The 21,238-nt window shown below is 38.3% G+C and overlaps 2 protein-coding genes across 6 annotated transcripts in view; one reads left to right on the top strand and one right to left on the bottom strand.

Moving 5' to 3' along the window:
- Window positions 1-19,625, bottom strand: part of LOC106061464 (leucine-rich repeat-containing protein 24-like) — a 30,881-nt gene extending 11,256 nt beyond the window's left edge. Inside the window, exon 1 of one of the 5 annotated variants that reach the window (XM_056038316.1) lies at window positions 19,513-19,625. The gene's annotated coding sequence lies outside the window, so the exon portion shown is untranslated. Of the gene's footprint in view, window positions 1-4,822; window positions 5,051-9,887; window positions 10,146-17,557; window positions 18,204-19,512 lie in introns of those variants that run through there. The other 4 variants (XM_013219618.2, XM_056038317.1, XM_013219617.2 and 1 more) reach the window with 4 other exon arrangements.
- LOC106061465 (protein YIPF5-like) overlaps window positions 1-21,238 on the top strand; it is a 112,832-nt gene that overhangs the window by 30,336 nt on the left and 61,258 nt on the right. The window lies entirely within an intron of this gene.

Here is a 21,238-nt window from a genome sequence, read left to right as displayed (position 1 = left end):
GTCCTGTTAGCATCTTAAAGAGTTGACTAGAAAACAGGCAGCAGCCGACTTGTCTATGGCACGTGTGAGTCTCGTGCGATCAACGTAAAACAGGGGAACGTGCCTGGCGCGCGCCCTGGTGTAGTTCCGAGGCTGTTGTGGGGGGGGGGGGGGAGATATGCTTCTCGGTGCTCACTCCCAGGTAGATCGGGTGCTTCTCTCCAGAAGTCATAAACGTGAAGATAACAGAAAATACGGAGAGGGTGGAAAAAAAAGTAGAAAAAAAAAAAAGGGGGTTCACGTTAAGGGAGGAGAAAAAAATCTGTTTCTTTTCAAGATGTCCGCAGTTCATACGTTCATTCAGTGTATGGGGTGTTGTCGTGGTTTGTCAATATTAACAAACACACGTCAGATTTTGTAGTCACTTGCATGTCCCACAGCAGCAAGCATGCGGTAGCGGTGTCCTGTCGGTGTGCTGGCAACGTGCGCAGGTCGCCAGGCAGGTGAATCAATCAACTGCCTTCTTATCTCACGAGGCGAAGGCGAGGTCAATGTGAGGGTCAAGGGTTGGAGTATACTGCATGTACAAGTGAAAGCACTGGTGGGGAATCCCCCCCCCCCCGAAAATAATTTTTTTACCAATTTCAAGCGTTTAATCACGATCGAGTAAAAATATATTACAAGCCGTCGCCTATCCCTGAATATAGAGCAAACCTTTATTACCTTGACCTTGCTTATTATTTGGGCAACGTGATTTCAGAACGTTGAGAGCAGCGGTTCTCAACCTTTTAAGCTCGGCGACCCCTTTTTACAATCCCCCCACTCTACCGCGACCCCCTCCCCCGCACACACACACAGCAATAGAGAAATAGACAAAAACAATAAACTTTTTCAATGGTCTTTGGCGACCGCTGGCAAATCGTCAATCGACCCCCAAGGGGGTCGCGACCCACAGGTTGAGAACCCCTGGTTTGGAGAGGAGTATCGCGTAATGTTCATGACCAAATGCTCTTTCGGATAGAATATAATGAACATTTAAAAGATGAGTGCATTATGGGATATGTTCTTCAACCCCCCCAACTGTATTAACTATACTTCCTGTGGCGTTCGGGAATTATTTTTTTTAGCATTTATTATAATTTAACTGACTTTAACCCTGACCTAATAAGTATATTTTTTATATCAACGTAAAAACTTGTTTTGTGACCTCTGTGAGAAATATTTGTAGAGCTACCGGTATAGCCCAAAATTTTTTAAATTTAATTTCATAGCCCAGTCATGTTCCTTTCCAAATATACTACAGTGGATTACCGGTACCATCCTGTATTATTTTTTTAAGAAGGTACAAATGTCTTGCAGGGGCGTGCAGGAGGGACGGAAATGGGGAAAAAAGTTTATCACGGACTTTAACACACACACACAAAGGTATAAAGTGCCGACTGTGGCCCATAAAGATGGCATGAAACCAGTGCGATGGTATCTGATAAAAGTCAAGTGTGATATCTTTAGTTCTGCTACGATCCTGGAGCGGGGCTTACACACTTTGACTGAGATACAAGGTAACTTTGATGAGATCTGGGGCTAAAGTCACACGAAAAGAAACATCCTCAACACTGACGCCAACACACACACACAAACCCATCTTGTTCACTCAAGGTTACACAGACTATCACTTTCAGCTCGTGTTGGGGGGGGGGGGGGGAAGATGAGAACAAGGGGAACGCCAAAGGGAGATCAGGCGGGGTTACGACTGGGAAGGAAATCAGTTGTAGATCTGTGGAAATCTGGCCAGCACATGCTAAATCTATTTGATTGTGTCTACAAATGTAAGAACCCGATACATTGATATCTCAGAGTATGGTAACAGGTTTAGAGAGTTGTACCAGGTTTACACGCGTGGACTTAGATTGATAAAACCACGTGTTAGACCGATGGGATACAGGTAAAAAAGAGTTGCTGCATGTGATAATACTGATATAGTCCGGATCAAAATAAATTTATATCAATCCATACGGTTGAGGAAAATGTGTCTAAGCAGGGCCGGATTTAAGCACGTGGAGGCCACTACATTTATTTCGAAACCATGCTATTTATTTTAGAAGAAAGAAATAAGAATTTTTTAAATTTTAATCCCATTTTCCTTGAAAAAAAAATAATATTCGTTTTGTAGTTCAAAAAAAGTGTATATTTTTTTTAGTTTGTGGAGAGTAAGGCCTTTGGTAGACATACTGCCGTAAATCCAGAGCTGTATAAACTTATTTCGAGCATGCTACAAGCGTACACTTATCAATCACAATATTTCTGAACAGCCTTAAAAATGCGAAAAAAATAATAAACCAAAAAAAAAACGTTACGAAATTCGGATATATTTTTTGAATCTCTTTTGTGGATGTCCCTTTCTTGTGAATTTCGGGTCTGTAGCCCCGCCTGTCCTCCCTTGATTCCGGCCCTACGTGTGTAGAGTTGTGAGAAGGGGTGGGGGGACTGAGGTGGAACCTATGTGTGAGTATCAAGCATTTGACATCCGTAACTAGCCGTCAAAACTTTAAAGCAAACAGGCAATACTAAAAAGCATTTGGAAATATGAATTGCTGGCTTGCTCCTTGTCACATTTGAGACAGATCTACACTGTATTAGTCTCTAAACCATATTTTGTGTGCTTCCATTCCGGGCAGACGTTATCGTTAAAAAGCAAAGAAAAACAAATGTACTCTCAAACCCAGAGTTTAAAGCGCGCGACGAGTCTTTATGTCTTCTGTGTTAGATGTCTTTTCCCTATCAACGGACTTCTCATCGCCGCGAGATTGTGTTCGGTTGATTGAATCACACGCAATAATAACTGACGTCACTCTCAGTGGTAGACGTCTAGACAATTCAAAGGGACAAAACCCCTTCCCTTTTTTTTTTACTTGACACGTTTGTAACACACACATACACATTCGATGCATTAGTCCCGAAAGACCCTTCTCGCTTACGTTGGATCGCGCTTCAAAAAAGTCTGGAAAGTGTTAGCGTGTCATTTGGAAAGAAAAAGTTGCTAATTAGGGTGTTTGTTTTTTTTTATTTGGTAAACCCCAGAACGCTTGCGTCACTGACATGTATTTGGGGGCTGAACTCAATGCCTCAGGTTCATTCACGTAGACGTATTTTTAAATTTGACTACATTTTAAAAGCCTGGTGTCACAACTAAAAGATCTACAAAATGAGAGCAAGAAATATAAAGTACAGCTACGAGATCTATGTATATAGAAGAAGAAAAAAAGCCAAGACATGCTTTTAAAACAACAGATCGATGTAAATGTAAACAAGGCATTGATCTCTCCAAGTGTTGCCGACCTACTAGGCTACTGCTCGGTGTTATATCAAACTGATCCCGATAAAAGTTATCGATAACATCATAACACATCCAGTGGCGTACCGAGGGCAAGGCGGGTGGAACGGCAGCCCCGGAAGGGAGGGCGAGGAGGGCGAGCCAAAATGGGTATCAAAACACTAAAATATCATATAATATTTCTGTCGCTTCGTTCGTTAAGTTTTTATTTGCTTACTGGTGCAAATATGTATCACGTACTTTATTGGAGGAGCCGCTCCGGGCGCCTGGCACCCCCCTAAGCCACACCAATTAGCACGTTTCATATTCATAGTATCGAAAGGGAATTTTTCTCCAAGCTATATAACGACGTAAAATGAAGTGTATGGTTAAGTATGGTAGATCTGTGAAATTATATAATAGTAATACTACAACTACTTATAAGAGATGGCTATCTAATTACAGTGTATTGTAGATCTGTAAAATTATATAATAGTAATACTACTACTACTTATAAGAGATGGCTATCTAATTACAGTGTATTGTAGATCTGTAAAATTATATAATAGTAATACTACTACTACTTATAAGAGATGGCTATCTAATTAGAGCTCCTGACCCTGTAGCATTGTTGTCTATGTATTTGTTGTTAACTAACAAATCTTTATCTTGTCCACTTTCCTACATCCATTGGCATAGCTAGGGATTTGGGAGCCCCGGCGCATGACCTTTTTAGGGGCCCCTGAATTATGACCTTCGACATCGCGACATGAGATAATGCATTTGATTACGTGGCAGTGGCGTAATATCTAGTATTTTATTTAAAAAAAAAAGACATTCCTTTGGGGGCTCAGGGAGAGTTTCGAATTCGCCACTCCCTAGTTTTGTGTACATTTGTAATATTTCGTTCTAGTGTATCACAAGGATGCGCCTAGATCTAGAAGCCTACAATTTATGTTTTTTGAAGGAAAGTTTGCACAAATTAAACTAAAGTGTCAGAGCTGTACATGACATTAAAAATACAGTAGCCAGGCCAAGATTATTATAGATTTAGATTTATACGCCTAGTCTCCATTAAGAGTAGACCCAAATTGTGCACTCAACTGCAGGAATCCAATCAACAGTTCTGTTGTAAACGATCAACAATGGCCTGTGTCGTCTGCCAAAACAAATTTTTAAAATTCTCTCCGAGTCCTACTTGATGAAACTCATCTTATTAAGATATTTCTTTAAAGTTGTAATTAGATTCCGTTTGAAATCTAGATCTATATTAGTTACATTTATATCATGCATGGCTGTATTTAACTCTTTCTCTCCTAACTGACGATACCAGCGTTGATTCCACCAGAATGTGGTAAATAATTACGGGAGAGAAAGAGTTAATAAGTAAAGGGTCTAACTAAGCAGGACTCCTAACCTTTTACACACCAGTCACTAACTTACAGGTAAACGGAGTCCGCCTCCAAATGCTATGCTAATTGATTAGATTTAGAATATTAGATCTAACCATAAAACTAGCGTCTAGCTACTTACATGGAAGTTGTTTGGTAGCACTGATATTTGTGTCACACTAGAAACTTCTGACAAAAACCTGGCACTGCAGTATTCAATCACACTGACCCACAACAACAAAACGCCATCGGTCTAAGCATAATAAACACGCGGGGGGTTCAAGACGATGTGTACACACGAACACAATGCACTATTTTCATGGACGACTTAGATCGCGGTGTGTTGACCTACTTTTCCGAGACATTCCGCCAGAGAGAGGAGAGTGCTTAGGCTAAAAGGGAAAAAATCGTTTTTATACCTGTCTTGTTGATAGGCTCAGCATGTAAGGCAGGTAGACGCGATAGCCACCTGGATATTTTGTAAAAAAAAATATATATTAAAAGAAATATTTCAAGTCCAAAACTGCTTTGAAAATCAGACCAGCGGACATGTTCTTGTATTGATGATGCACTTAAAAAGCCCAGAGCTGATGTGTGAGGGAAACAAAAAAAGATGAATGCATTGATCTATGAATGTCAGTTTTATCATCGCTAGAGGGAGTCCCGTTGTGACGTCTTATTAATGACATTTTCCATGCGTTAACCCTAGAGATTATCAAGTGAAAAAAAAAAGGTTTGTTATGAAAATACTTCGTTTATTTATAGATATAGAACTTTCCAAGGATTTTACAAGTAATAGGCCTACTAGACCCCCCCCCCCTCGTTTATTTTTCCAAAAGAAAAATATATATTCCTAGACTAGTGAAAAAAAAATTGAATTCTTCCATTTATTTACAAAAGTTTGCTTCGTATAATCTTCGTAATTCTCGCCTATTCTAAAACTTCATTGCACCACTAAAATCAAGCTCATAATACAATATATTATGCACCACTGTTTTTAAACTAGTTGTAAGCAACAGTAAGGGAAGGCGGATGGAGCAGTCGCCCTGGGCGTTGGGCATTCACTACTTTACCTATCAATTTTATTTCCTTTTAAACGCACTTTTGCATATTTATTTGTTAAAGTTGGCCTTACATATACGCAGCGTCAATGTGCAGCGATACCATAAAATACAAAACAATCGAGAGTTGGTGGCTGTAGAGGAGACCATTTTCAGCGTTACTGAGAAATCAATCATATGCAAAGAAACGTAGAACTATTTTGTGTAGATCTTTTTTTGCTTATATAGGTTTCAATAAAAGGATGTTTTTAAAAGTGTAGAGGTCACATTATGAACGCGGCGATATGTGCAAACACAACTCTGAACTATCAACAACACGACATGACCTACATAGATAGAAGCTGACAATCACTTACCGGTACCTATATGTTAATTGAAAAGAAATACAGGTGTAATTGTCAGCCGAAAAAAATGTCAACAGTTCAGTGCTCGTATTAGCTAGCCAAAAAAGAATTCAAGCATCGAATGTTTCCATTGGTTCCTGGGCCAGGTTATTTAACTCTTTCTCTCCTAACTGACGATACCAGCGTTGATTCCACCAGAATGTGGTAAATAATTACGGAGAGAAAGAGTTAAGTCAAATTGAAATTCAAGTTTCCGGTCAATTTATGACACACAAACGCAAAATAAATAAATAAATAAATATAACTAATTAAAGAAAGAGTCAATAGAGAAAGTACTTGATGACTTTAGAGTTCTATGTCGTATCGCAAGTTTGATGTGGTTACAGGTTTGTGGTTGACCCAAGGAACGCCTTTCTCACTAGCATGGTTGAAAGTTAACTCGCAGAGGCTTGTCCTATTAGGTCTAGATCGAAATCTATAGATCTATATGGTTCCTAAGTAGATCGGCTAGTTTAATAGACAATGTCATAGACTTCACTAACTTTGTTATACACAAATCTATTTGACTAACTTTGTTATACACAAATCTATTTTACTAACTTTGTTATACACAAATCTATTTGACTAACTTTGTTATACACAAATCTATTTGAATAACTTTGTTATACGCAAATCTATTTGACTAACTTTGTTATACACAAATCTATTTGATTGACTTTGTTATACACAAATCTATTTGACTGACTTTGTTATACACAGATCTATTTGGCCCATGATGAAATTAATATGCACCGGAATCTTAAGAGGAAATTTAACACACTGAGCTCGAGTTGGAACTTTAATTGATCATCTCCCTTGATAGCTAGCCAAACGGTTTATGCTCTACTCAGCTACATAGTCTTACAATACTAACTGTGTTTATGTTTACTTAATGTCACAAGGCTCTGGCATGTTTCGGCGTTAGAGCCCTTTGGTAATTAGTACAAAATGTCAGACAGGTTTTGTTCCCACGTCCTATATAGACCTATCGCCGTGTTGGATGACCTGCTTAGTGAAGGCTCCCGTGAGATTCAACCCGTCTAGATGAGTGTTACGTGATTAGAAAGTGGCTGGCGCAAACAATGAGAAATACCCCCCCCCCCCTTTCCATCACTCCGCCTATTACGACGGAGACAGATATGACATGTCTGTGTATTTGTGTCTAGATCTATGTATTTATGTACGTGTAGTAGGGCAGGGAACGGAGCCCGTTGTGGGAGATATCCGACTTCGCAACAGGATTAGAGAGAAGGTATTGACCCAACACACAGTGTGTGTGGTATGTGAAGGCTCTAAATCTTGATAAGTGACATTCATTCCTCATTTAATTCTTCCCGAGATGGAACAAATCTATAGATCTAGTAATGCTAATTGTTCTCTCTACATAACATTTAAATCTCACTTTTTTTCTTACCATCTCTTTCTGTTGGCCTACTTGGAATTCACTTAAGATAAAATCCAACTGAAAATATAGATTCGGGTACAAAAAAAAAAAAAAAACACACACAAAAAAAAAACACAAAAACTTAGAAGAACTTAGATATACCTGTAGTAGAATAAATAAGTACAGTTATTGCTCAATATTTTGTCTTAGACCAGCGTGCTAGTAATCTATTAGACCGCTGTAATGACTTTCTAAATCTCCTACTTAACCCTTAAAGCGCGTGTGGTAGTTGAGCCTCTAAACATCAGAATAGTAATTTCATTTGGATTGCACTCATTGTTAAACAGCTCAGCACCTTAAGGGTTAACCACTGGCGACTTCCTTTCAGTCTGATATGTTACTGTTTGTTTTTTCTCTGAACATCTTACTGTGCAGACATCGCGATGTCATAAATAAGAAATACAGACTGCATTGAAAAAATGAGCGCGTAACAAGATAAGATATGGTGGACAGGCTGCCTGGTCGTGCGGTTTGCGCGCTGGACTGTCGTTTGGATTTATCGATGGTCCCGGGTTCAAACCCTGCCCGCTCCCATCCCCCGTCGTCCTGTGGGAGGTTAGGACTAGGAAGTAAACTATCTTCAACTCTGAAGGAACATCCGAAACATGCAAAACATTTTACAAACATTTTACAAACATTTTACAAACAGATGTGCAAAGAATGGAGGGGGAGCCGATACAGTTCTTAATGAATATAATTAGCGGGGCGGAGTCTGGAGTCCTAAGTTGAAACACGAGGAGCGGCTCAGGCTTCCAACACGCTACCACCAGATGACCAGCTCGTAAAAAAAAAATATTTAAAGTTGACACTTTGTTTATCGCAGCTCGGGTTTCTGAAGCTGGTGAAGATGTGGGTGGGGAAAGGTTTTATCATCTCTTACCAAGGTAACATGAGATCCCATGATCTAGGGCTTTTCAGGAGAGAGAGAGAGAGATTATGGAAGTTGACAGCCGAAGAGACAGTAGCAAGAACACAACTACCGTACGTATATTTAGCATCATAACATTAATTGGTGGCCAGATTTTTGTTAGTCTTAAATTCGATAACTTATGAGGATGAATTTATTCTTGGAGGGTCTAAACATCTAAAGGGTGGTCCGTGCCCTAAAGCAGCGGTTAGCGACCAGCGGTTAGCGACCAGCGGTTAGCGACGGTATGATGTGATCATTACATTAACTGCGTTGACATTTACTTTCACAATTAACGAGCTCTGACAAAATGTTATGAAGTATGTCGCTGATTTCATTAAAACCAGAATTGAAAAAAAAAAAAAAAGTCTTTGTCACTAACAGGATTTGAACCCGAGATCCTCGGGCTTAACAAGCGAGTGCTCTATAACCCAAAAATAATAATTTTCCAATTCCATTCCATTTGTGTCCCTGCAAAGGCTTTGTGTTTTTTATTAGATTATAAAGTTACTAGAAATTAAAAACAAATAAGACTTACAGAGTAAAAAAAAAACAATAAATTTACATATAGGAAACACTGCTAGGCCATAGTATGCAACAAAGCTCAGCAAGGTTTCCTTTATCGTGTATGTAGATCTATGTATCTTGTATTTTCTATGCAGTCGTTCACTCCCGTAGCAGTGAATCTTTCTAGTTTTTAGTCTTTGTACTTAAAGGAAAAATAATATAATCAAAGTCAAATGACTCTAGAGAAGTCACAGTTATATGCATCAAAGTCAAAGGACTCTAGAGAAGTCAGAGTTATATGCATCAAAGTCAAAGGACTCTAGAAGAGAAGTCACAGTTATATGCATCAAAGGCAAAGGACTCTAGAGAAGTCACAGTTATATGCATCAAAGTCAAAGGACTCTAGAGAAGTCACAGTTATATGCATCAAAGTCAAAGGACTCTAGAGAAGTCACAGTTATATGCATCAAAGTCAAAGGACTCTAGAGAAGTCACAGTTATATGCATCAAAGTCAAAGGACTCTAGAGAAGTCACAGTTATATGCATCAAAGTCAAAGGACTCTAGAGAAGTCACAGTTATATGCATCAAAGTCAAAGGACTCTAGAGAAGTCACAGTTATATGCATCAAAGTCAAAGGACTCTAGAGAAGTCACAGGAAGAAGATATGCATTTAACGTTGTGTTTATACAAAATAGTAAATTCTTATCCAGGAAGACAATCAGAAACCTAGATCTATAAGATACTAAAAATAATGGATATAGAAATATTCTACTATTTTTACTAACTTATAAGAGATAATCTATTTCACCGTTATTGATAGCTTATCATCCATAGCCTAAGTATTAATATTAAAGTAACAATTCAATACTATAAAGCAATCCTATTTAGATATAGATCTAATACCTTATCAGGAGGTTTAAGTTTGCGATCCGTAGATATTGAACTTAATGTAAAGCGAAGAATCTAGAAAAATCCGCAGAGTTGAAATCACAAATTCCATCAATGTCTAGGAAAGATTGTTTTCAGTTAGATCTGATACTGCATAGATTTAGATAAGACATTAGCGCGATGCACGGAATTCGCACACTAATTCTTTGACTCCAGTCTGGAGAAATCGTCACTGACTGTAAAATTTAAAATCCCATGGCCTGAATTTTTACTAGAAGCACGCGCCGTCTGCTGTGACAAATGACCTGGGGTCTCTTCCTTCTTTGGCCGGCGGGGAAGAACGGACAGTGAAAGGGGGTTGGGGTGGGGGTGGCGCTCAGCTTGTGCTCGCACGTTCTGTGTATCAGAGATGGCATTCAAGGCTTAAAATAGTGCAGTGTGTGTGTGTGTGTGAGCCAAAGGATGGGGGGGGGGAGAGTTCTGAAATGGTGGGGGGGGCGTGTCAAGCAGGGAAGGGAGAAGGGGAGATCAGGGAGAGACAATGAAAGGAACTGGCCGGTCCTTTGAAATATTGATTTCAAACCGGGATGGGGGGGGGGGGGATCGACGTGAACCAGGAAAGGGTGTGTGTGGGAGGGGGTGGAGATAGCCTTGTCCATGTAGCCATGTAACATTGTAATACACTAGCCTTGTCCATGTAGCCATGTAATACACTAGCCTTGTCCATGTAGCCATGTAATACACTAGCCTGTCCATGTAGCCATGTAATACACTAGCCTGTCCATGTAGCCATGTAACATTGTAATACACTAGCCTTGTCCATGTAGCCATGTTATACACTAGCCTGTCCATGTAACATTGTTATACACTAGCCTTGTCCATGTAGCCATGTAATACACTAGCCTGTCCATGTAGCCATGTTATACACTAGCCTTGTCCATGTAGCCATGTAATACACTACCCTATCCATGTAGCTTGCTTTATGATTCGTAGTCAGGATTGCATTTAATAGAAATTGGAAATTGGCTGTGTTGGTGTACATTAGTTATAAGTGTAATTTGGCCAGGACATGACATACTAATAAGCGGGCTTGACTAACAGTTCCCCACCGATTGATTCGGGACAACGGTCTGATGGCATTAAATGAGTTTATCAGCTGAATCGCAACTCTTACAACTGAACCAATGGTTGGCAGGTTAATGTTACGTGTACCGATGTTAATCTGAGCAAGTAACCCAGCCATTACTCTGTGAGACCATGTCTTGTCGCCCTTTTTGTAGCTTGTCCAGTGACAATAGATTTATAGGCTACATCTTCTATACTATAAAGTAGAATGTGAGGTGTATGTATGTTACTTATAGACATCAAAACCGCTTGACCAATCTTGATAAAACTTGGCAGGAATGTTTCTTAGGTACCAACTTAGACCTTAGTGTATGTATTGTAGCCCTAAAACAAACTTAAGACCCTAAAAAAAAAAAAAGTTGTCCGACTCTATTACAGCTATAGTATTTTATGGATCTAGGTCATGTCTACAATGTTGACATAGAAAAGATCGAAAGGATTTAGACCTAGATCTAATTTTTAGAAATACACTTTGCGCAGATAGTTTTTTTACTTTGACACATGAAAATACAAAAGAAGATCCATTGATTTTATTATATAATAAAATTAACCTTCAATTTTGTGTTTCAAAAGCATTTTTTGAATTAATTAGTTCGTTATATCTGTGACTGCAGATTTCCTACAAACATTCTTTCATTAGACAATACCGTAATGAATCGCTTACTAAAAATTAATTCGTTTAATTGTTTACTTTATAATACCATTCACTTAACAAAGCTATCGCTCTTTTCGTTTATAATAGATATGAATGTATCTTAGCACAGATAGTTTTATACTTTAACACATGAACATACTAATTATAGTCTATTCATTTCAACTTGAAAAAATTACTCTGGAATCCTCGATACACTATAATGAATCTCCACCCTGGGACGAAAGCCCTCTTCCTACTATAAGGGACCATATTGAAAACATAAAAAGAAAATCTGATTACAGACCAACAGAGCTCAAGGAAATAGTGAACTGTTTTCTACATACCAATTACCCTAGCAATCAGTGGATCAGACTTTACACGGATGGCTCATCCCATAAAGCCACCACTAATGGAGGAGCTGGAATACTTATCGAATGGCCAGATGGAGAAAAACTAGAAAAATCCTTTGCAACTGGAGAGCTCTCTGACAGTCACAGAGCAGAAAGGGAAGCACTAGCACTAGCTGCTACCATGCTAGCAAATCATCCAAGTTCCCCTCACAGTCAGATTGTCTTTCTAACAGACGCAAAAACAACCCTCCAAAGCCTGCAAAACTCTGATTCCCCTTATATTAAAAACCTCAGAACAGCACTCACAAAGCTCAACCACAACAGCAAAAAAACTGTTATTCAATGGATACCAGCTCACATACAACTAGCAGGAAATGAGAAGGCTGACACACTCGCCAAGAGTGGGAGAACAAACTCACAAGTAAACTCTGCACTCTATCCAGAAGAAATGAAGAAATTAATTGTAGATAAAATAAATGAGAAATGGACGAGCTCCCATCCAAATCACAAGAAAGATGATGCTTACTATAAGCTATCCCGACAAGACCAACGTCTAATCTTTCGACTCAGGACCGGACACAACAGAATGCGACAACACATGTTCCGGAAGCTCAAAATTGGAACCAGTGAAATCTGCCCATGTGGAGTATCACCAGAAAATGCCGACCACGTCCTCCAAAACTGCTCTCTCTACCAAGAGGCCCGTATAAGACATTGGCCCCAAATCACCCCAATAGAAAGAAAACTATATGGAGAGCTCCCTGATTTGGAAACCACTGCGCAGTTCATCTCATGTATTGGTCTAGTCATATGAACACTCCAACATAACAATGAGAACGACGAAGAAGAAGAAGAAGAAATTTCATATTTTGATCAAATAAACATTCAAATTTGGTTTTCTAAAGCATTTTTAATAGACTGCATTCGTTTACGAAGGCTGCGAAGCCGGGTTGAGATAGGCCTAGATCTATATTCATTCATGAATCGCGTACTAAAAATTATTTCGTTTAATGGTTCACTTTATAATCCCATTCATTTAACAAAGCTATCGCTCTTTTCGTTTTTAATAGATATGAATGTATCGGCTTCGGGTAAACCTATTTTCACAAAACTAATTTTATTTTCGTAGCGAAAGAGAAATAACGAGAAAGGATCATTAGCTAAGTTTAACATACATCTAAATCCAATCCACTACATTAGTAAACACAAACTTAGACCCGCAGGCCGCGGGTAATGCCAGGCTAGTGTATATATAATGAAATATTTACTCTATAGATGTATACAATACAAAGTGAAAACATGGAACTGCGAAACAAACTTTTTTTTAAAGTCCATTGTGAAGGAAGTGGCAATAAATTGGCGATGACGTAAGTTATGTGTGTACATTTCTAGGTGATTAATATTGTATTCATTACTGTGCGGGCAAGTTGGCTGAGTGGTTAAGCGCTTGGCTTCCGAACCTGGGGTCCTGGATTTTTAGATTCTATTTGATGAGCCCAGAAGCGTGACCTCAGTGACCCGTTAACCGTTGGCCAAAGAAACAAATGACCTTTAACATCTTCTGCCCTATAGTTCGCAAGGTATGAAAGGTTAACTTACTTTCTTTACTGTGCGACAGGAAAAACCTAAGGCAAAATTAAAAAAAAAACAACAACTTTTTAAGGCATGTATGTAAGGGAAAGAACCGCACAGTTACTGAGAATGGCAAGTGGTAGATTAATCGTGTACAAGATTTGTACCGGACAGAGTGTGTTGATACAATTTTGCAGAAATAGAGCCGTATGATGATACAAAAGTTTTATAAACACTACTCTTAATTTTGAATATTCTATTTGATGAGTCCAGAAGAGTGACCTCAGTGACCCGTGAGATCGAGTCGGTGCTGATGGAGCTCTTAAAGTGATTGCGCATGCGTGAATGCTGTAACTCTAGATACGTTTGCCGTATATCTCCCCTCCCCTACAGGCAATGCGTTAAAACAAGCAATCACAATCATTTTAGTCCACTTTACTGATAAATAAATTGTGAGTGACCTTAACAGAGGCGAAGGCGGCCTATCTCTTTGAGCCGAGTCGTCTGCTCTCACTGCCATCTCTACCCCCCCCCTCCCTGTGACTCGTTTACGTCTCTTTTTGCGTCGTACCGGCGTGTCGTTACAAGAGGTCAAAGGTGACTAGGGTCATGCTGACACAAAAAATGAACGTTTCCTGGACATAAACAACCGTGTCACGGATGGACGGCTTCAAGGAAACGCCACACGCCGACCGGAAGTGCGTTATGTTTTTTTTTTTTTTTGGTACACGCCATTCATAAAATAGACTACGATTTCAGGACTACGCTAAGTGCGCCATTAGTTGTTGTGGGCTGGGGCGACTAGGTTGTACTTGTCCACATTCCTCGGCCACCTAGGCTAAACTTTTGTTTACCAACAACTTGGTACTGGTGCGCACCCGATAACCCCCTGAATAGCTTCAATATAAAAATACCAATCATAGTGAATGAATAGAGCACTGCGCTCCAATGGCTGAAGTCATATGATACGAAGTGGGCCAACTATCACTTTGTCTATACATTAGTATCCAAAAGGATGATGGTCGTTTGGTATGCTCTTCGGAGTGTCGTAATGGTGGCCCAGAGTTGGAACCCAGCTACCATCATGCTGCCGGAGGTTTAGGACGTAATAATCATTCTGGAACGAAGCATCCACCGAAACTACTAAAACAAACCAAAAAATTTTGATAAAAGACTATATGGAGAGCTCCCTGATTTGGAAACCACTGCGCAGTTCATCTCCTGTATTGGTCTAGTCATCCGAACGCTCCAACATAACAATGAGAACGACGAAGATAAAAAGACATTAAAACATCGTAGCTTTTTAGTAAACAACTTAGTGACCAACTAGCTAAAACTAAACACAACGCTTTGACTCTTCTTTATGGATCCCAGCACAGATTGAACTAGAAGGATATGAAAAGGCTGACACATTGTCACGTGTGGGAGAAGGAATACACAATCGAAAATTACTGAATCCACACGAAATGAACAAACTAAAAGCGAATAGAATAAACGAGAAATGGACAAGCTCTCGTCCGAATCAGAAAGGCTACTCTTGTGAGCTATCCCGACACGACCACCGTCTAAGTTTTCGCTTCAGAACTGGACACAACAGAGGGAGATCATATTGTTCTTGAAACTGAAAATTGGGACTTGTGAACTTTGCCCTTGCAGGGAGTCAACAAATAATATCCACAATGTCTTTCAAAACTAAATTTAGAAAGCCTTCAAGAGAAAACACTGAACCATAATCTTCAAATACAAAATCTAATAAAATACTTAGAAAGACACAAAGATAGAGGCACATTCCTCGTTCCATATGCTAGGACAAATTTGTACAAATACTTCTCCCCGAGTGCTATTAGAGCGCGGAATGGGTTGCCTGGTTCAGTCAGGAAAACCAGTGAATTAGCAGAATTTAAGCCATTGGTTAATATGCATGACGCGTAGGACGTAATCATCTTCTTTTTTGAAGTACCGTCGTATTATATAAGATAAGATAAACTGCATTCTTCTTAAGCTACCCCTATAGAAGGAAAACTATAAGCAGAGCTTGCCTGAACCCTCCAACGTAATAATGAGAACGAGGAAGAAGAAGACTTCTTTCACTTTATTGGTATTTCTTTGTTAGAGTAAGTACTTAGCGAGCTACGTATCAACAAATGACCGAATGCAGCTGTACTTTGGTATGTCAATTGTTTTTACTTTGCGAACGTAAGCGGCCTAGCCTCTGTCGGTATGCCTGGATCGGGTGACTTTTAAGATGGTCTCTCGTGCGTGACCGGTTATAGCGGGTTATGCCGTGTGCTTCCTGGGTACGGCACTGTGTGTCATCGACCGGGGGGGGGGGGGATTAATGGGATCAGACTGGCTGTAGTGTGTGTGTGTGTTGAACGCGTGATTTAAAGTACGATTAAAAGTGTGCTGGGCAAATGTGTCCTTCACCTCCAGCAGGGACAAACAGAATTTTGGAGCTAGTTATGTAACCGCAACATAATCGTCTTTTAAGATGTTCTTGACAAGACAGGCTCTCGTCTGAATGATACAGGATGATGTGATCCCGGCCTGACCAGTCAGTGTCCTACACAAATAATGATAATAATGTCAACTTATATACAAAATTAAATTACTACTATTTTGTTTCGCATATTATTTTATTATAGTAGCGTAGCTAGCTATAGTTGCTATTACTAAAGTTTTTAGATATACAGGAAGTGATGTTCAACTTTATTACATTTTTTTTTTTTGGTCCTAGTTTCTAGTGTAAACAACTTGGACTTGTTATTGAGTCGCCAACCTCCAGGCATTGTTCTACCCTCTCCACCGTTAGTAACAAGTCCTATATCAGAAACAAGTCCCATATCAGAAACAAGTACTATATCAGAAACAAGTCCTATATCAGAAACAAGTCCTCTACTAGAAACAAGTTCTCTATCTACAAGAAACCAACGCGTCTCACGTGCAACGAAATATCAATTTCTTTAGATTCTAACAAAATACTAGAGTACACAGTGAGTTTTACTTTGTACATCCCAGGAAGTAAAGTGTTAAAAGATTCAACTTGTTCAGTACACATTGCTTTTGACTTTTCGCTCTATTACGGGTCAGAAACACGCGCTTTGACTAATAGACTTATATTAATCACGGTAACCCTTTCATGAGAACTCTTCAACCTAAAAGTAACGAACAGTACATCGTTTGTTTTTTTTTATACATGATAAATTACGGGGAAAAAAAAAGAATGATAATTTTTTTTCATCTAAATTCTAAATGATTTGTCTTCTTTGTTCAAAGAACGTTTCTATCGTACACTGTAGCTTTTTTTCAGAAAATATGCAATAAGGTGATCACCTTTATTAGATATTCATATATCAGTACAATAACAAAGTTTTTGTGAGAATGTTGATACTCACAGTCACACACAAACAGACATGTTCATGTTTACATCGATGCCTGATTATAATTATTCAAAAAAAAAAAAACCAACAACATCAAACAAACAACACTTTCTTTGTAATTAATGTCAATGTTCTTGGTCTCAAGATCTTCTCTTAATGTGGCTTAATAGTCAACGTCTGTGTTTATTACTGAATGTATTGTAAACACAAGAAGTCCTTGACGAACACCATAGCATGTCTTCGTGTTAATAATAACCAGGTACTTAGGCCTATAATAGGTTCCATTGAGTCTGTGTTAATATCCAGGTACTTAAGCCTATGTTCAATTAAGTCTGTATTAATATCCAGGTACTTAGACCTATGTTCCATTAAGTCTGTGTTAATATCCAGGTACTTAGGGTTAGGGTTAATGTTCCATTAAGTCTGTGTTAATATTCAGGTACTTAGGCCTATGTTCCATTAAGACATTATAAGACAATGACGCGAAAGAAACTTAAAAATGTTTATCCCTGTACTGAATGTATAATATCATACAGTTGAACCACTTACACTAGTGTTAAGTTTCTGTATAACTAGTCTAGACTTTATAGTCTGATTAGATTATAATAAAAGTAAAATTCTTACTCTCGAGATGTACTAATCCTCCTGAGGCGACTTCGTGTCAGTTTACTAATGTTATAGAAAGCAAGCCAAAATAGAACACTATTACACTATGTAGTGTAACGAAGTAGATCTAATAACAAGCACAGCTTACAGACAATACAATGAATATTGTCTTTCCAGATTAGAGTAATAATGTAATCCTTATTATAGTACACCAGTGTCAGTATTCTACACTATTCAACAAGAACGCTTAAACTAATGACTGTTGTCCTGCCCCTGTGTGTGACCAGCTACCACCGCGACACAGTGGAGTTTTATCAGCCAAACATAGGTGGGCTTCCTCTGTTTAAATTTGAATGTGTTCTCCTAGGCTCGGCTAAATGTAGTGTTATGACTGGAGGCAACCTTTCCTAGGCACAATTCACAAACACACATGTACAATGATTTGGATTTGACACACACACACTCAGGCACAGGCCTACACACACAACGTTCAGACGCGGGAAGTGTTACTAAATTTGAAGAGGGGATGTCTTTGTCATGCTGGATTGTCTTTTACAGGAAAGTTGGCCGGTCTTCTAATTCAAGACCATCAATTTAACACTGGCTTACCCCCTCCCCCCTTTCACTCTACCTCTCTCTTTCTTCCTCACTCTCAAACTTTCAAAACATATATGTTCACTTTTGTATTTGAACCAAAACCCATTTTCATGTCAAACTTTCTCCATATGTACAATTAATTTGAAAACTTCACATTATTAACTCTTTCTCTCCTAAGTGACGAACCAACGTTGATTCCACCAAAATGTGGTAAATAATTACGGAGAGAAAGGGTTAAAAAAAGAGAGTATGACAATTTTCGTAAGGAGTTCTCCACAATGTTGTAGTCAAATATTTAGTGGAACGAAATATTGGTACATATTAAATGTTATCAATTAAATAAATAAAGGAAAGATTGAACAAACCGGAGATTATATACTGTATAGATCTCTAGTCCAAGATGAATCAGTTCATAGAAGGCTATGTGACATGTCCCATTGAATTTATCGTTTGCTGTAACGTCCAATAGATTCAGTAACTTAAAGAAAAGTGTGTGTGTGGTGGTATGGGTGTGTTTGGCTGCCTGTCGGTATGGTATAGGCTCAACCAAATGTCATCTTAATCAAACTTAGTGGTATCGGTACTCAACCTTTCTTTGGGAGGTTTAATGGTTGGAGTGTAATAATGTTCAGTTCTGGAGGAACACCCGAAATATGCAAAGCAAATAAACTACATTGAAATATAACTGATGAGGGTTGGAGTGTAATAATGTTCCGTTTTGGAGGAACACCCGAAATATGCAAAGCTATTAAACTACATTTAAATAGAACTGATGAGGGTTGGAGTGTAATAATGTTCCGTTTTGGAGGAACACCCGAAATATGCAAAGCTATTAAACTACATTTAAATAGAACTGATGAGGGTTGGAGTGTAATAATGTTCCGTTTTGGAGGAACACCCGAAATATGCAAAGCTAATAAACTACATTGAAATATAACTGATGAGGGTTGGAGTGTAATAATGTTCCGTTTTGGAGGAACACCCGAAATATGCAAAGCTATTAAACTACATTTAAATAGAACTGATGAGGGTTGGAGTGTAATAATGTTCCGTTTTGGAGGAACACCCGAAATATGCAAAGCTATTAAACTACATTTAAATAGAACTGATGAGGGTTGGAGTGTAATAATGTTCCGTTTTGGAGGAACACCCGAAATATGCAAAGCTAATAAACTACATTGAAATATAACTGATGATCGATTTAGATGTGTCTTGTAAGGCCAAACTGATTTCAAGACATTTGACCTGATACTGTAAGTTAATAAAACAGCAGATGACAGAGCAAACGTGATGTAGACGTGTCTACTGGCTAGTATGTCCAGTTCGTAGACTTGACGAACGTTATAAGCTACTCTACTGTGGGTCTTTAGACTTACCAAAATGATACAGAAATACGGAACATCCAGTCTGGGAACAAGTCAACACAACGACCTAGTAACAAATGAAACTTTTGACTCACCAGTCGTCAACTCACCCCCACACGTAAGGGAAATTTCCCGTGTGTCCGAGATAAACTATAAATAGGCTAGAGGGAATTTCCCAAAGCCTTTCCTACGCTCGTTTGTATACATGTACGTGAGTAATGCGTTTTAAAAAAGCGTCTCTTGACCTTTTTGTTTTTTTTTAAAGCTAATCTTTGACCGTTTTTTTTTTCACGGTTAATGTTTAATGTCTTTAATAGTAAGAATAATAAAAACGTACATATGCGCACTGAGCGTATGCCATTACTCAAATTTCATTTTTAGTACCGACCCCCCTCACCCCCCACCTTTAGTTTAAAGCATTCCTGGGGGAGTCAGTTTGAGATGATCATGTATTGATTATTTTTAGCTATCAATATCAAGAGAGATATCTTTTTTTTTTTTAATTATACAATTAACTGAAAGACGGATATTACATACGAACAATACCTGACCAGTTGGACGTTGGTGGCAGAGACTCATGCAACTACATTTATATATTTATATTTGGTAAATGAATTAGAAATCGAAAGACTCATTGAAATTATATTTTACGTACAAAATAATTCAAACTACGGTACCATAAATACGAACAGATGTGTCATTAAAGGGTAACTCCGATGGTTTTGACAATTTTTGATATAATATGTGTTTTGATTTATAGATAATGAATATATTATTCTTTTTTTTTTATTTGCAAGAATAACTTAGTAATTGATGTTTTTGTGACATAATTTTTCTGCGCATCCAAAACAGTCAGATTTTCACTGAATTTCTGTGTGACGTCACGACGGTGCACTCAAATCCTATTGATACTCATTGATAGGGAGGCGAAAAAGAAATTATCTTTGATAAAAAAAAATTTTCGTTATTACATCATTAAAATACTTTAAAAGAAATTTCTAATGGTGTATAAATTATGACTGTATGTTTGACCGTAATAAAATTATGATTTTTTTGTGCTGTTTCGACCTAACATTGGTTGACATGGAAAAAGTGATGAGAGAGCTTGACGCTGGCTCAGCCGGCGAGACACACCCCCAAGGTCAAAAGTTAAAAAGTTGGAATTGAGTTTCGTAGACGATAGATCTACTTATTAAATAAGAAATTTAATAGTAGATCTAGTATTCGTAGTAAATTTCTAGCTCACAAATCTGATTTCATTTATATTTATGAACTTCAGTTGTTTAAAATGTCTCAGTAGTATCATTAATTGAATTCTTTGGCCTGGAAATCCAATGTATTGTTGGTACTGCACCTGGTATTAACTTCAATTTTTTTTTTAAATCCCATTTCCACAGCAATGAAGTTGCTGAAACAGCTTCTCTCAAAATGGTTTGAGCACAAACAGGAATTAGCTAATGCCTTTGTAAAATATTTGCTCTTCAGGCGAATAAATTTTCCCTTTAAAACTTCATCTCTTGGAAACAAATGAAAAGAGACACTAATTTCTGTATCAGCATACTTGCTGATTTTATCTTTGTGATTGGAACTACTGCAACAAGCTGAAGAACAATATTTAATTTTCTTCAAGTAGAAATAGAGGTTTATAAACAATGACCGATTATAAATCAACGTGGAGACTAGATCTAGCTGTGAAGCGTAACAATAAATGCGATCCGATAGGTCTAGATCTAGACTA

The sequence above is a fragment of the Biomphalaria glabrata genome, chromosome 8 (assembly GCF_947242115.1).
Source record: "Biomphalaria glabrata chromosome 8, xgBioGlab47.1, whole genome shotgun sequence".
Taxonomy (NCBI): domain Eukaryota; kingdom Metazoa; phylum Mollusca; class Gastropoda; family Planorbidae; genus Biomphalaria; species Biomphalaria glabrata.
Note: the sequence above shows the minus strand (reverse complement) of the source record. Positions and strands in the feature narration are given on the sequence as shown.